This window comes from Caloenas nicobarica, chromosome 29 (genome assembly GCF_036013445.1).
Source record: "Caloenas nicobarica isolate bCalNic1 chromosome 29, bCalNic1.hap1, whole genome shotgun sequence".
NCBI lineage: Eukaryota > Metazoa > Chordata > Aves > Columbiformes > Columbidae > Caloenas > Caloenas nicobarica.
This window is the reverse complement of record NC_088273.1, coordinates 2,257,680-2,273,299: the sequence shown is the minus strand read 5'-3', so window position 1 is coordinate 2,273,299 and position 15,620 is coordinate 2,257,680. Positions and strand designations below refer to the sequence as shown.

The 15,620-nt window shown below is 52.0% G+C and overlaps 1 pseudogene; it reads left to right on the top strand.

Annotated features, from left to right (window-relative positions):
- Positions 1–11,366: 11,366 nt before the first annotated feature.
- LOC135999701 (olfactory receptor 14A16-like) lies at positions 11,367–12,297 on the top strand (annotated as a pseudogene).
- The last annotated feature ends 3,323 nt before the right edge of the window (positions 12,298–15,620 follow it).

The following is a 15,620-nucleotide window of genomic DNA, read 5'->3' as shown; positions in this document are numbered from 1 at the left end:
CATTTCTGCTCCATGTCTGTGGGTCAGTGCAGATTAAGGGGACCTGGTCTGTCCCTCTGTCTTGCTCCAGCTGCCCTGGGCTGGCACCTTCCTGAGATGGAGGCTGATCACACTGCCACGTTACCCTGAAAAGCCACCAGGCACTGCTGAGAGCAGAGGGATCCACATCAGACCACGACATGTCTCACCCTTTCCTAAGGTCTCAGCACCCCACGTTTAGCCCAGGACACACATGGCTCATTTCACAAACCCAACGGCATTTTCGCTGTTGTAGCATCTCTGTGTTTCTCCATGGGGCTTAAGATAACACTAAGGTGTTACAGCACAGGTTTGCATCCTGGTGGGGAGCTCACAGCTTGGATGGAAACCTCAAGGACATAGTGAAGTGTCCTAATAATGGCATTTGATTAAGGGAGACTCAGCTCATTCCCCAGACCCACAGACTGCATTGCCCACACCCCACAGGTCAGAGGAAAGCTGGGACACGTGTTCCCGTGGACACAGCTGCAGGAAAGGACCCACAAGGTCAGGCTGTGACTCTGCAGCTGAAACTCCCATCCCCAGAGAGCCTGACAGCAAGAACCAGATCACAACAGCAGTGACCCAGAGCAGTGGAGCAAGAAGGAAACTGCGGTGAGGGTGGGTGTGAGAGAGGCCAGGGCAGAGGCAGCCGGGCACTCAGACAGCGTCACCCTTCCCCAGCTGTGCAGCCACCTCCCACACACCAGCATTGCCGGGCAGCTGCTCTCAGCCCCTGTGCTCTGCAGAGGGAACTGGAGCTCTGGCTGCACAGGAGCTGCTTCATGCCTTGGAGCCCCCGGCCGTGAGGGCAGAGGCTTTGCTGGGTGGGAGAGGAGGCGAGGGGGCTGCTCACAGGAGGGATCTGCACTGCAGGGGATCATACGGAGTTTTCTCTGTTCTCCCTCCCATAACAATTCCAGGTTTAGTTTCCTCACATTTCTGATCATTTCCCTGCTGCTTGGAGATCCTCCCGCTGGGAGGTGTTTCCCTATTGATGTCTTCGCCCTGTCAGTGCTCACAGACCCCATTCCACCCTCTGTGCCCTCACCCTGGCCTTACAGAAACCTGCCTGTTTGCAGGGCACTGCCTGGGGGCATCTTCCTGTTTGCAGGTTGGAAAACAGGACAGGTCAGATTGAAGCTGATGGGTCCAGCAAAGGTGATGCAGGTGCTGTCCACAGGCAGGGGGGTGGTGAAGGGATGTTATGAGCCTTCTGGCAGATGTACTGATCACTCGAAGCTGCAGTTCAGGAATCTCAGTGACTTTTATAAGCATGAGGGCTAATTTTCATTTTATCCTTTCCTGCACCCCCCCCCACTCCTTGGGATAGGAAACTAAAAAGACAGGTGCAGGAAAGCTCCTTATCTTTCTGGTAATCCTTGCATTGATCTTGTCCTTGAGGCATCTGCTTGCCAAAATGCTGGGGGTGATCTAGAGCTGTGAGCAGCCCTGACCCACACAGCACCCTCTCCACAGCAGGACCCTGCCCTATCAGATATTGCTCCTTCCCCCAACAGCTTCTCCCCACAGCACCGTGGGGATCTCCCCGGGCAGGCTGAGCGCTGACCCTGGCAGCTGGCAGAGTCCCTGCCCCGGCACAGCCCTGGGGTGCAGGGACCCTGCTCTGCAGGACAGCCCTGGGCACCCCTGGGTGCTCACCATCTCTACAACCATCCCTGGGAGAAGGCAGCCGTCATGTCCTGTCCCTCTGATAGTGCAGCAGGGAAGCTCTGAAGCACGTCCTCCTCAATATTAGAGACACTGAGAGACTCCTCCTGAAAAGTCTCATAAACTGTTAGACGTACCAGCTTAGGAGATCTTTCCAGGAACTGCAGCTGCATTGCCCTGGAGCCAGAGACTTACCGTGCTAAGGGCTGTGAAGATTTTTCTCCAAGTGAGCGAGAGCTTTGTCCTCCCACCCCAGACTGTCTATAAACTTTCTCTGCCTGGCTCCATCCCCTCGGTGCTGCAGGCAGAGCCCTCAGCCCTGCTGCGCTTTGCAGAGGAGCTGCTCCTGGGCAGAGCTGTCTCTCTGCAGCGCTGCCGCTTGCCATGAGCTCCCTCTGTCCCAGGAGCCCAGCCCAGCTCAGCAGCACAGGAGCAGCCCAAGGTGGCACTTTCTCTGTCTGCTCTGGGCTCCCTTGTGGTGTTCCTGGGGCTCCAGGGGAGCATCCCATGAAACAGTGTGAAGTAATCAGTGATGTTTCTTCTCTTACCTCTACAGAGACAGTTCCTTCCTGGAGTAGTATTCTTCATATTAGAATTTGCGCATGACAGTCATCTTTTCTTGACCCATCATTAGACAGGACACCAGCAAAGATCTAAATTTTCCAAGCTAGAGGGAAGAATATCTCCAGTTGAATGAATTTAGGCATTTTATTCTGTGTTTGTTGTCCTAGGGCTAGAAAGACATTCAGCAATCTTATGGCCATGTCATGCCTCTGCTCTGAAGCAAATCCTTTGCTCACATGGGCTCTTGGACACTTGGTACCAGGCTTCCTTGTGGCGGTCAGAGGTTTCCTGGTGCCACAGCTGGGGTGGTTCAGCCCAGATGTGAGGCAATGTCCTCAGCCAGGGACCTGACTGGGGGAGCTGGAGCTGTCAGTGTTGCAGACAGAGCTGTGACACGGATGGAATAAACTGCCAAGGCAGGGTGGCAGAAGTTAGTTCATCTGGTCTTCAAGGACAGCAGCCTCCAAGCACAGCAACAGTCCAGAACAAAACTCAGTCTAGACCTGTAAGGACATTCAAGGGCCCCATAATGATCTGTTCCTACTTCAGGAACAGTTAAAGGAGAAACAAAGACACCGTGTGGCCACTGATGAATTTAATAAGAGAAAGAGGTGAGAGTCTCTGTGTCCTCTTGTCCTCCATCTTCACCAGCATGTTCTCTCAGGCCACTGTGACATGAGACAGGAATCTGGAGGAAAACAATCAGCAGTGGATGGGGATCAAGTCAGGGGTCACTGGAACTAACACAATCCTGACCAGTCTATGGGACAGGAGGGGCAGCATCCCAGGAGCTGAGACAGCAGGACCATGTCACAGGGAGGCCACTCTCCACCATCTCTGAAAGCTCATGGACACTGGGGGGACTCCCTGACCACTGGCACCTCTCACGCAGTGTGTGCACTTTTCAAAAATGGCCAACAGATGAGCAGGGGAACTCAAAACTGTGCACCAGAGCATGTCCACTGGGACCCCATTTCTGGGTGTCTGAAAGAGAAGGTGATGGGGTTTACCCAGGGTCCATTGTGCCTGTTCATCCTCTTTGCTTTCTGTGAGGAAAGGACAGGATTGTTGGTTGCAGGGAGAACACTGATGGTCTGTTACCTGGAAGTCAGGAAGACATTCATCATCATCCCCTGCAATATTAGAGTGTCCAAGTTAGGATATTATGGTCTGTGTCAGTGTGTAAGTCGATGGGTAAAAAGCAATCTGGATGGTTGGACTTGGAAAGGTGCTATAGGAAGGGAGAAACTTTGCAGTCATGAGGACAGTCAAGCACTGGAAGCTGTTTCCCAGGCATGTGCACTCACTCTGTCCCAGAAAGTGTCCAAGATGTGTTTGGATAAAGCCCTGAGTCATCTGGTCTGACCCTCCTTTGCGCAGGAGGTTGGTCAAGACACCTCCCAAGCTCCCTTTGAGCCTGGCTGATGCTGTCCTTCCTTCCCCTTTGTATTTTCCATTTAGGGAGAGCTCTCAAGTTCTCCCTGACCACAGAAATAATTCACATGAGGTGCAGGGCTGCTTTACAAGTACCCGAAGCATGCCGGACCACAACTTTTGCATCCCTTTTCATTTGCCCCAACCCAGGGTCTCCTCTTTTTTGCTCTCCTCATGTCCAACTCCTTAATCCTTTTAGAGCAGGTTGCTCAAGAGGTGTCAGCATCCATGTACGGAGTCTGCACATCAGCCAGACATCAAAGTCACCATCAAGAGTCTTTTACCCCAGGAAGGGGAAGACTTCCAATGCAGGCACCAAACCAGTGCCTAACCTGCCTGGAGAGCCAGGACAGTTGTGCCACACAACAGCAGCCTCTGAGGGAAGATGCACGTGATGGGAATTGAAATGGTTTCAACCCAAATCATAGAATCATAGAATCATAGGATCATAGAATCATTTAGGCTGGAAAAGACCCTTAAGAACATGGAGTGCAACCGTAAATCAAACACTGCCAAGGCCACCACTAAGCCATATCCCTAAGCAACACCTCTCCACATCTTTTAAATACTTCCAGGGATGGAAGATAAAATCCTGAGCTGGCAGGACACCATTAAGCGCAGTTAGACATAAGATACTTGTCATGCCTGAGAGTTCAGACCTCATTGGCAGAATGTCTCAGAACCCCTCAGTGAGGAGGGCAGGGTGTTGGGGAGATGGGAGCATGTTTCAGTTTCCCAGATCCCAGGACAGAGCCTAAGCCATCCTTCCCTTCGACTCTGGCATCCAGTTTCTTGAGATGCAAATCTGCTGGGTCTTCTGTGGATAATCATGTTAAAAGGCATGAATAATCCTTCAAGTGTTTGTGTAATTTCTCTAAGAGTGTCAGTACAAAATAAAATTTGAAGAAATATTAATCTGCCTCAATATAATTATCTCCCACATTTCACTCTGCATCAGTGGTAGCCCCACTGGCAGTGCAAATTAAATAGCTGTTTGCAGTATAAAGCATGATACCCCATCTATAAGTACACATCTAAGTGGTTCAGATGAAGGGTGGTCTGGCAAAAGTCACCCTTTGTGTCCCCAGGTGCACGGACACTGCTCATGTGCCTCTGCAGAGAGGGGCAGAAGCTGGATCCCCTTCTCAGGACAGACTCCGTCCAGGAGAGACACAGCAATGGGGGTAACTCATCAGGTCTTCATGGCATTTCACTCAGCATCAGTTTTGACATATTGGGTGCTTTCCCATGACTACCCTTTCTGCACCAACGATCATTAAAAGACAACCGTTTAGTAAGCCATGGTCATAAAGGGGCTGTTAGGACAAGAAAGTTCACCATGAACTCTGGAGAGAGCGAGGAAGTTTATAATAAGCAGCAGGAAGAACCAAGAAGCTCAAGGTCTCTTCTGGAGAGCGGGAGCCCCTGAGCAGCTGCGATTGGCCACGTGTAGGTGTGGGAGAGGGTCAGGGCAAGTCAGGGAGAAGCAATGAGATGGCTGATGGTTTAGTGAACCCTTACAGCCATGTCTGAGCCCAGAAACGGAAAGCAGTTGATGACTGCACGTGGAGGAGGAACAGCAGGAAGATTTTCCTGGGAATATGGAAGGAAGAAAGGCCTCTCTTGAGCTAATCATATATGGTAGTGACATTGCCATCTTGTGGGCATGGCTGTGCCTGGGAGATAGGGAATGGCTGCTGCTGGGGTGGCTGTGCTCAGCCATGGCCCGTGAGCTGACCCTGCTCTGCTCCTCTCTTACACTGCCCACACTTGCACGGACCTCAGGAAACATCCATGAAACTGGTGGAGGCATGAACCTCCTGCAGTGATGGGATATGGATCCAAATAGAGGATCCAAGCAAGTTTGACACTGGGACATTGAGGTGATTGGTGACCATTGCCAGGTGTATGAAAGAAGCTGTGAAGCAACTCCCAGGCATTTCCAACTCCACAGAAAACCAGAGCCTTGCAGTTAAAGCAACAGCACTTGACATAAAACCCACCCCCAAAACACAAAACACTCACCCTGACCACAGGCAAATCCCTGAAAAACATTTGAGAAATACTTACCAAGCCCCAGGGGTCAGGGCTCAGCCATTCTGGTGATAAACAAGCATCAAGGGCTGACATGGCATCAGAGCCACCTCCACATTGCCCTCACCACCTGTAACCAGTGTCTCCAAGTCTTTCCTTCACCAGCCTCCAGGGACAGGGATCTCGACTGCTTGTTTCCCTCACAGCCGTGTCAGTGCTGGCCCTTCATGGGGTCCCAAACGCCCTCAGAAACTTGGGCTTTGCTTCTGCCTTTTACTTCATCAGAGGTTTGTTCATTCTTTCAGTAGGTGCAGTTCAGGATCATGGCAGCAGAGGGCCCATTAACATCCAAAATGCCCTTACAAGCCAAGGCTCTGTACATCATTTTCCTAAAGGCTTCAAGTCTGGTGTTGATGATTAGGGAGATTTCAGGAATAGCCAAACAGAGAGCATTTCCATAATAAATAGCAATACATCAGTATTTCTTCTATTGCCTTCCCCCCTCACCCTCCTCCCCATTTCCTGAAGAGGTGGTATCTTATTGATCTGGAGCATTTTCTGATGAAGACAAATAACAAGTGTAGGAAAGTGGGTGCCTGATGCAGGGCAGCTCAAGAGGAATCACACTCCTCTGGAGCACAAGGCTGTCCTGCAAGGCTTCTCAGATTTCCTGAGCTCCTTCACCCATCAGACAGACTTCCATGTCACCACCTCTATCGGCTGCTGTCTCCTAGTATGTCAAAGTCTTCTCTGGAGTCCACCAGCCTGTGCTCTGCTGCTGCCCTTCCTCCCTCCCCTCTGGTGCCTGGCACCCCACAGTTTCCTGGTCACCACAGCCAAGGTGGACACTGATGTTCGCAGCCCTCACCAGCTCTTCCTTGTTTCCCAGTGCCAGATCCAGGTGAGCATCACCCTTGTTGGCCCACCAGGTAGACATGTTAAGAAGTCAGCCCAAGATCCTTTGGACTGTTGGTATCCACAGCTTTGCCTGGCCAGTGAATGTCAGGGGGATTTCAGTTCCCCATAGGAACCTGCTCATTGACTGGAGACTTCCTCGTGTTGCTGACAGAAGATCTTTTCCATTTCTTCTCCATGATCAAGTAGTTTGTAACACCCAACATGATGTCACCCTGTGCTGGATTTACATGGCGAAGTCTTGGAACTGGGAGTGAGTGTGGGTGTGCTACAGTTGTCACCTCTCTGAGAAGACAACAGAAGTTTGACCCATGTCAGACAGAGCCGATTTCAGCTGGCTCCAAGATGGACCCACTCCTTGCCAAATCTGAGCCACTCAGTGATGCTGGCAGCACCTCTGCAATATTGTATTTGAGAAAGGGTAAAAAATGCTACACAACAGCAGGTGGGAGAGAGGAGGGAAAAAATGGGAGAGAAAAGGCACTGCAGACACCAAGGTCACATCCCACAGGACCCAAGTAGATCCCTCAGCAGGCCAAAGTCTGCTCTCCTGAAATCCTGCTCTTTGCCTTGTTATCATCTTCCAGAAGCCTCAACTCCACTTTCTCATCCCCGACTGTTACTTCCCTGACCAACTCTTTCTGGTTTGTAAGTGTCAAGTCCCACAGGGCACCTCAGTTCACTGACTCCTCAGTCATCCATTTCAGGAAGATGTTGTCAATGAGCTGCAAAACTCTCCTGGATGGCTGGTACCTTGCAGCTATTGGAATATCTTAGATCTGCCACAAGGACACAGGCCCGGAAAACATGAGGCTTCTTTCCTTTGTCTGAAAGAGGTCTCATCTAATTCCTCTTCCTGATCAGGGAGCCTGTAGCTGATGTCCACCCACCACAACATTGCCCATGTTTTTCTGCCCTCTCATGCTGACTCTTCAACCTTCATCTGACATTATCTATCCCCAGGCAGAGCTCTACGCATTCCTGCTGCTCTCCCACATGAAAGAGAACCTCCCCTCTAAGTCCAGACCTCTGGCATTATGAGTATCAGTCCCCCAAGACTCCGCACTTTCTCCAGGAGGGGCTATATGTGGTGTCCTGTAACTCCTCATGCTATTATCTTGGGAGAGACACTTTCATCCAGATAAGCCATCTGCATGGAAACATTAACAGTTGAGCAAACGGAGCTTCAGCCCAGGGAGAGTCCAGACCTGGAGAAACATTGGGGTTGCCTATCAGAAAGTTCTGAGAGCCCTGGAGGCCAGGGACCCTTTACTTTGGGGTCACCGGGGGCTCCTGAGGTGACTGGTCTCTGCCTCGGCCAGAAGTTGAGGGGCTGAGACTGCAGCAGTCCAGGGAGAGTCCAAACCTGGAGAAAATTGGAGTTACAGCATAAGGAATCTCTTAAGTTTTAAAAGAAGTGGCCAGTTCTGTATCAGGGCAGGAGAATAACCCCATCCATCAGGACAGACCAGGACCTGACACGCTGAGCAGTGACCCTGAGGAGAAGGGCCTGGGCACTACAAGGGCCGCCACACAAGCCCGTGCTGCACGCTCACCATGAACAAGGCAGCTGCACACGGGGCTGCATGAGGAGGAGCGTGGGCACCCAGACACCTGGAGTTCTCATCCCATTCGGTTCAGCACTGGTGTGACCCCACACACACGGGTGTGTGCCAGTGTGCGGCTCCCAGTTTGGAGAAGCAGGGAGGAACTGGAGAGTGCAGGGCTGTGCCAAGGCAGGGTTCAGGACCTTGTGCCCATGGTGTGGGATGCTGAGGGACCTGGGCTGCTTTGGCCCAGCAGCGCTGGGGAGGCTGCAGCAGTGTAGGAGTAGCCTGAGAGTGCTGGAAGGGTGGTTTCAGAGAGGGTGGAGGTTTTCTTCATAGTGGGAAACAGAATAAGAAAGAAATAATGGCACAAAATGCAGCTGGGGAGGACCAGGCTGGACATGAGGAGAAAGGAATGTGAGTGGAAGGGCAGTGCTGTGGTGGAGCAGGTCACCCAGAGGGAGTCTGCATCAGCCCAAGGCTTTGTGCTTCAAGGAACAGCTGGGGAGGACAGAGAGATATCAGCAAAGGAAGGAAGATGCTCAGACAAGAGCAAGGTGGGGCAGCAGGGGGGATGTCTCCAGCCTGCAGGGAAAGAGGTGCAGGTGATGCCACAGCATAGGACAGGCTGTCGTGGAGATGGTCAAGGGATGTAAAAAGGCTGAAAGCCCCCAACAGACATGAGCTCCTTCTCCCCTCAGCTATGGCTGTTGTGTCCACCTCTGATGCCTGTGAGGAGACACCTTGTCCTTACAGCACAGGGGCCTCATGGCCTCCTTGTCCCCAGCCAGGAACCTGGGAGGTGTGGGACCATAGTCCTGCCCTTGGCCTTGCACAGCCCCACATCACACTGTCCCAGGAAGAGCCCTGGGCAACGTGGGAGGGACGGGATCTGATTTCCCAGGGTCTGGGGGTCAGGGATTGGCCCTTTGGTTAATGAAACACATCCAGGTTTACTCAGCATCAGAGAGACCTTTACTTTGCTTTTCCTGACCTTTCATCATTGACTCCAGTTTTCTGCTCTAAGTGTCCCTGGGGATGGTTTCTCAGTTGTGTCCCTCATTGGGACCCATTAACATTACAAGAAACTTTGGAGTTTGCATCTGAGTTTGACTTCTTGAGAGGTATATTCAACTGCCTCTCAGGGTCTGAGGCTCATGGACTCAGCACCAAAGCCACCAGAGGGGTCATTAAAGTGCCTGGGGCTGCTCCTGTGCTGCTGAGCTGGGCTGGGCTCCTGGGACAGAGGGAGCTCATGGCAAGCGGCAGCGCTGCAGAGAGACAGCTCTGCCCAGGAGCAGCTCCTCTGCAAAGCGCAGCAGGGCTGAGGGCTCTGCCTGGGGATCTCAGGGAGACGAGCAAGTCAGAGAGAGATTAAAGGTGGTCAGGATTGGGAGGATGACTGAGAGCTCACTGGGGGAGAAAACTTTGCAGCCCTTGACATGGTAAGTCTCTGGGTCCAGGGCAATGCAGTTGTAGCTCCTGGAGGTGTCTCCTCAAGTTATCACAGGCACAGCTTGTGGGATCTGTATGGAGGGGGCTCTTGTTCAAGCAATGTTGAACAGCTGTCAGGCCGGGTGAGCACCCAGGGGTGCCCAGGGCTGTCCTGCAGAGCAGGGTCCCTGCACCCCAGGGCTGTGCCGGGGCAGGGACTCTGCCGCCTGCCAGGGTCAGCGCTCAGCCTGCCCGGGGAGATCCCAACAACACTGAGGGGAGAAGCTGTGGGGGGAAGGAGCGACCTCTGGCTGGGCAGGGTCCTGCTATGGAGTGGGTGCTGTGTGTGTAAGGGCTGCTCGCAGCTCCAAATCACTTCAGGACATTCCCAGGAGGCTTTTAAAGAAGCACAGCAAGACAGGGGCTTTGTGAAAGCAAAGGATCTTATTCTATCATTCTCATACTCCAGGGTTGTCTGTGTGGTCAAGGGGACACAGAAATTAATATCTCAGTTCAGGAGGAGGCACAGAAATTCCAGAAATCTTGCTCTGAGAGGTGAATAAAAGTGTGAGTATCAGAAATCAACACACCCTGGCATACAGATGGCATCAGGATGACTTTTCCAGGCTCATTATTGTTGGTCTGATGTTCCCACCAGAGCCGGCCCACACAGAGCTGCCCCTGGGCAGTGCCCGGCTGCTGGGAGGGGTCTGCAGGGCAGAGCTGAGCACACAGCGGCTGGGATGGGGTCTGTGACACTGACAGGAGGAGACCTGGGCACAGAGACACAGCTGCAGGCAGGGACAGCTCCAGGCAGCAGAGCAGGGGCTGGTCAGGAGCTCTTTTGCTCCTGCTCTGCAGGTGGCTGCTGGGGGTTGTCTGCTGGGCAATGATCGGACTGTCCCTGTAGCACATCCCATCTCCAGGAGCCCTGACTCTGCTCTGCCTGTCCTGCTGGGCTCACCAGCTGCCCCCAGAAAGGCCCAGCTCTGCTGTAGGATGCCAGGAGTGCTGAGCCTTTCCTTGGGGTCCGCACTCTCCTGCCAGAGTCCTTTGCTTCTCTGGGTGAGGGGTTGTGTCCTGCTCTCTCCATCACATCTCCACCTCTGGGCTGGGATAGAGAAGAGTTTGCAGTTCTGCCCTTTTAAGCAGGGCTCTCCTTCTCCAGTATGAGTCTGTACTCATTTTCTGGGTTGAACAAGAAAAAGCACAGGGCAGATGAGTAAAAGACTGATGGACACCACTGCTCTCCTGACTCTGCATTGAGCCACAGAAAACTGAGGCTTTTCGCCTGTCCTCTCTCAAGACTCTTCACATTTTCCCTCATGAAAATGAGGATTTTTCTCCCTCACCAGATATGGTGGTGACAAATAAAGGACACAGATAAAATATTTATAAAGTCATGCTATGTCTCTCCTCTGCAGCCCACTCTTTACAGAATCATGAGTGCAGATATTGAACATTTCCAAGAAGCTGGATTACATCTGACATTCCTTGTGAACATTGGAGCTGTCATGAAGGAGGTCCCATTTTCCCACTGCAGCAGAGCAAAGCTGGTTATTTGGTAGCACATGGGCAGAGGTTCTGCTCCTCACAGCACACTCAGCCAGCACACAACAGAGAAACGAAATGCATTTCAGTATGATGATTTCTGTGAAAAATGGAGTGGCTTTACTCACAGGAGTCTATATCTCATGTTAAGTTATTGTTTCCTTTCTTTGAACAGAGCCCCAGGCTGAGAAACAGCAAATGTCCAACAGCAGCTCCATCACCCAGTTCCTCCTCCTGCCGTTCACAGACACACGGGAGCTGCAGCTCTTGCACTTCTGGCTCTTCCTGGGCATCTACCTGGCTGCCCTCCTGGGCAACGGCCTCATCATCACCACCATAGCCTGTGACCAGCACCTCCACACCCCCATGTACTTTTTCCTCCTCAACCTCTCCCTCCTCGACCTGGGCTGCATCTCCACCACTCTCCCCAAATCCATGGCCAATTCCCTCTGGAACACCAGGGCCATCTCCTTTTTGGGATGTGCTGCACAAGTCTTTATGTTTCTCTTTTTCATTTCAGCAGAGTATTCTCTGCTCACCATCATGTCCTATGACCGCTTTGTTGCCATCTGCAAACCCCTGCACTATGGGACCCTCCTGGGCAGCAGAGCTTGTGTCCACATGGCAGCAGCTGCCTGGGCCACTGGGTTTCTCTATGCTCTGCTGCACACGGCCAATACATTTTCACTGCCACTGTGCAAGGGCAATGCTGTGAACCAGTTCTTCTGTGAAATCCCCCAGATCCTCAAGCTTTCCTGCTCAGATGCCCACCACAGGGAAGTTGGGCTTCTCATGTTTAGTGCTTTTTTTTTTTGAGGGATGTTTTATTTTCATTCTTTTCTCCTATGTGCAGATCTTGAGGGTTGTGCTGAGGATCCCCTCTGAGCAGGGACGGCACAAAGCCTTTTCCACGTGCCTCCCTCACCTGGCTGTGGTCTCTCTTTTCATCAGCACTGGCATTTTTGCCTACCTGAAACCCCCCTCCATCTCATCCCCTTCCCTGGACCTGGTGGTGTCTGTTCTGTACTCGGTGGTTCCTCCAGCAGTGAACCCCCTCATCTACAGCATGAGGAACCAGGAGCTCCAGGATTCAGTGTGGAAATTGATAACTGCACTTTTACAATTATAAACAGCAATAAACTCTCGCCCTCTGCATAGCAGTTATAGTGTAACTCATTACATTCTCAGCGTTTCTTGTTGTTATGGTTGTGTTTTGTCATAATGTTGTCATTCCTTTCCTAATTCACTGTCTGCCTTTTTTTCTGACCACGTGTCTATGGAAATGAGGAGCCCTTTTTTCTATTTTTATTAAAAAAAGAATAAAAGGCCCTGCAGTGTTTCGTTTTGATTTATTTCTCCCCTGAGATCTTCTATTAAGGCCTTTTTGGAGCTGCAGGGACAGTTTCTGTCTGCAGTAGTGGAGGGGAGCAGAGTCCCAGTCTGGCAGCGCTGCCAGGGAGCAGCAGCCCTTGGTCTTCCAGAGCTGTTCTCGTTCCACTCCCACACTCTCCTTCTCATCCCTTGTGTTGGTGCAAGGCCTGAGTGCTCTGGCAGCTTGGTCACCGTCCTGCTGTGTGTCAGTCCTGTGAGCGCAGGCAGGGACAGGCAATGGGCACTGCTGTGACAGAGCTGGCCTCCGTAACAGTGCTTCTATGAAGAAAAGTGATCTTTTTAGGGCAGTGCCTGGAGGCTTAGGTCTTCTTGCAAAGTTTCTGTCAAGAACATGTACAAGAATGTGGCCCACAGATGAAACACCATTGTGCAGCTGCACAGTGTGTGTGTGCAGGGCTGGGCACACAGCAGTGTCCTCTCACAGCCAGGCCTCCTGCCAGAGACCTGCAGGACCAGCAGAGCAGGGTCTGGGCTGTGCCCCTGTGCACTGGACACCCCTTCGGAAGGAGCCTCAGGTCAATCATCATGCACTGGCCCCTCACAACCACCTTTTCCTGCACTGGCCTCTCACCCACAGAGGTTGTTCTTCCCTCCGTGGATGGACACTGAATGAGTAGTTCAGCAGTTCGTGTTTGCTTTGTACAGATGAATTGTGAGCACGCACATCATGTACTTGAGGTGACATGAACCCGAGTGATCACAAACACCATCAACTATTCCTTAGGGTTCCATGAAGGCCTGTGGGACAGACAAGATCTTGAGGTCACTTGGTGTTGGAAGTAACATCCCATTGTTAACTGCCGGAATGCAGCACTGGGATGTGCTTCCTTCAAGCGAGCTCCTTGTGTCCATTCTTCCTGCCACGGCACAAGTCAGATGAGTGCAGAGCAGGGTGACACACCACAGGGCTCAGGTGTCTCCCGCCCTTTGGGATTGGCAACAGGAGGTCGAGAGGGACTCTGTGACACCTGCCTCTTTGTGTAAAAGGGACAGACTCTGTCTCTGAGCAGCCCTGGGTGCATAAGGAGTCCATGAGGCCAGCTCAGATGTTGACACCTGACAGAACCCGGACATTTCTGTGTTTGACTACAGGAACAAACCCCATTTGACCAGTGAGATTCATCTCAGCTGCCTTGGACAGGCTCATTGCACGTGTTCTTGTCTGCTACGTCACCCTTCCCATGATTCCGGATTGTGCTCTCAAAATTGCCATAGAAACCAGAATGGTTCTGGGGTCCTTAGAAAACGCAGACCTCAAACCCATCTTCAAGAAGAGCAGGAATAGGAACTGGGAGAGTTACAGGCTGGTCACCCTACCTCCCTCCCTGGGAAAGGGATGGGACATGTCCTCCTACACCCATTTCCTGGAATGTGAAGGCAAAGGAAGGATTGCGGAACCCAAATGGACAGGGGAAAGAAAGGCATGTTGTGTACAGGGTGCTTGCAAGGCCTCAGCCATGGTGTCCTTCTGGGCCGAGTGGTGCTGATGGGGCTCAAGAAGTGGATGCTGGGTGGGATGCTGAACCATTAAGCCCAAATATCATGAGTGGTACAAAGTCCTCCATGCAACCAGTTACTAGTGTCATCTCTCAGTGACTGGCACTTGGGCCAACACTGTTGAACATCTTTATTCTCCCCCTCTAAGATGTAACAGAGTGCACTTTCAGCACCTTTGAGGATGATGCAAAGCTGGGTGGAGGCCTTGAGCAACCTCACTTGGTTGACCCTGCCCTGAGCAGGAGGGTGAGACAAGACGAGTGAGACAAGGGCTCTCTTCAAACCTGAGTTATTCTGTAATTTGAAAGAATTTTTGCCTTGGAGAGGTTTCTGGAGAAAGAATAGGTAGAAGAATAGTAAAAAAAAAAGTCAAAAGAGGAGATATAGAAGGTGTTAACGGAAATACACCTGTTCCAGAGAAGAGTGCTTTTCATCCACATTGTTAGTAGGAAATATATTTGATGAATTTGAACAAGGTGAGGAAGCCAGATGGGTGTCTACAGCCTGCAGGGAAAGAGGGGCAGGTGTAGGACTGCGTAGAACATGCTTCAGTCTTGGTCAGGTCCTGGGTGCTAAGGAGGGGGATGGATGGGTGCTGGTATTATGAGGTCAGTTGTGTCTCAGAAACTCATAATCCACTCAGAAGTGTGTGGCTGTGAAGGGGAATGTGAGATCAGTTCTGTCTCTGGAGGTGACAGGCCAGCAGCAGGGACATGGCTGGGAAAGAACCTCTGCCAAGGTACCCACAGGCCCTACCCAGGAAGAGGCCTTGGAGACGGGTTGTCACGTCCATCCCACCTGAGAACATGACGGGACAGCAGCAGGAACATGGTCGTGTCTATCAGAGAAGCTGAAAGGCCAACAGCAGTCACGGGATTTAGAAGATCGTGGTGAAATTACTTCTCTCTGGTCAGGTAAAAAACCACAAGATGCCTAACAGGTTGGGTTCCCTGCATGAAGGGCAGTTTCTTAGATGGTCGTGCTCTCCTTGGAAGTGGGAAGAAGCAGGGAAGAGTCAGAAAGTGCAACTTGGGAGGTGAGGACTGGATATCAGGAGGAAGAAATGTGACTGGAAGGGCAGGGCTGTGGTGCAAGAGGTCACGCAGAGGGAGCTGGATCAGCCCATGGCTTTGTGTTCCAAAGAACAGCCAGTGAGGGTGCAGACACATCAGTGAAGGTCCAGAAATGCTGGGGTGAGAGCAGGTGGGGAAGCCAGATGGGTGTCTGCAGCCTGCAGGGAAAGAGGGGCAGGGATATGATGGTGTAGAACAGCCTGTGATGGAGATGGCCAAGGGTGCTGGCAAGGCTGGAAGGGACCAACAGAACCCAGGTCTCTGTCCCCTTGGCCATGGCAGCTGTCTCTGCCACTGAGGCCTAGGAGAAGACATGTTGTCCTCGTGGCACTGGGGCCTCGTTCCCTCCTTGCAGCCCCATGGGGAAGCTGGAAGTTGTTGTACCAGTGTTGTCCTTCCCTCGGCCTTGCACACCCACATCCCACGGTCCCAGGAAGAGCCCTGAGCCGTGTGTGAGGGACAGGATCCCCCTTCCCTTTGCCTGGAGGTC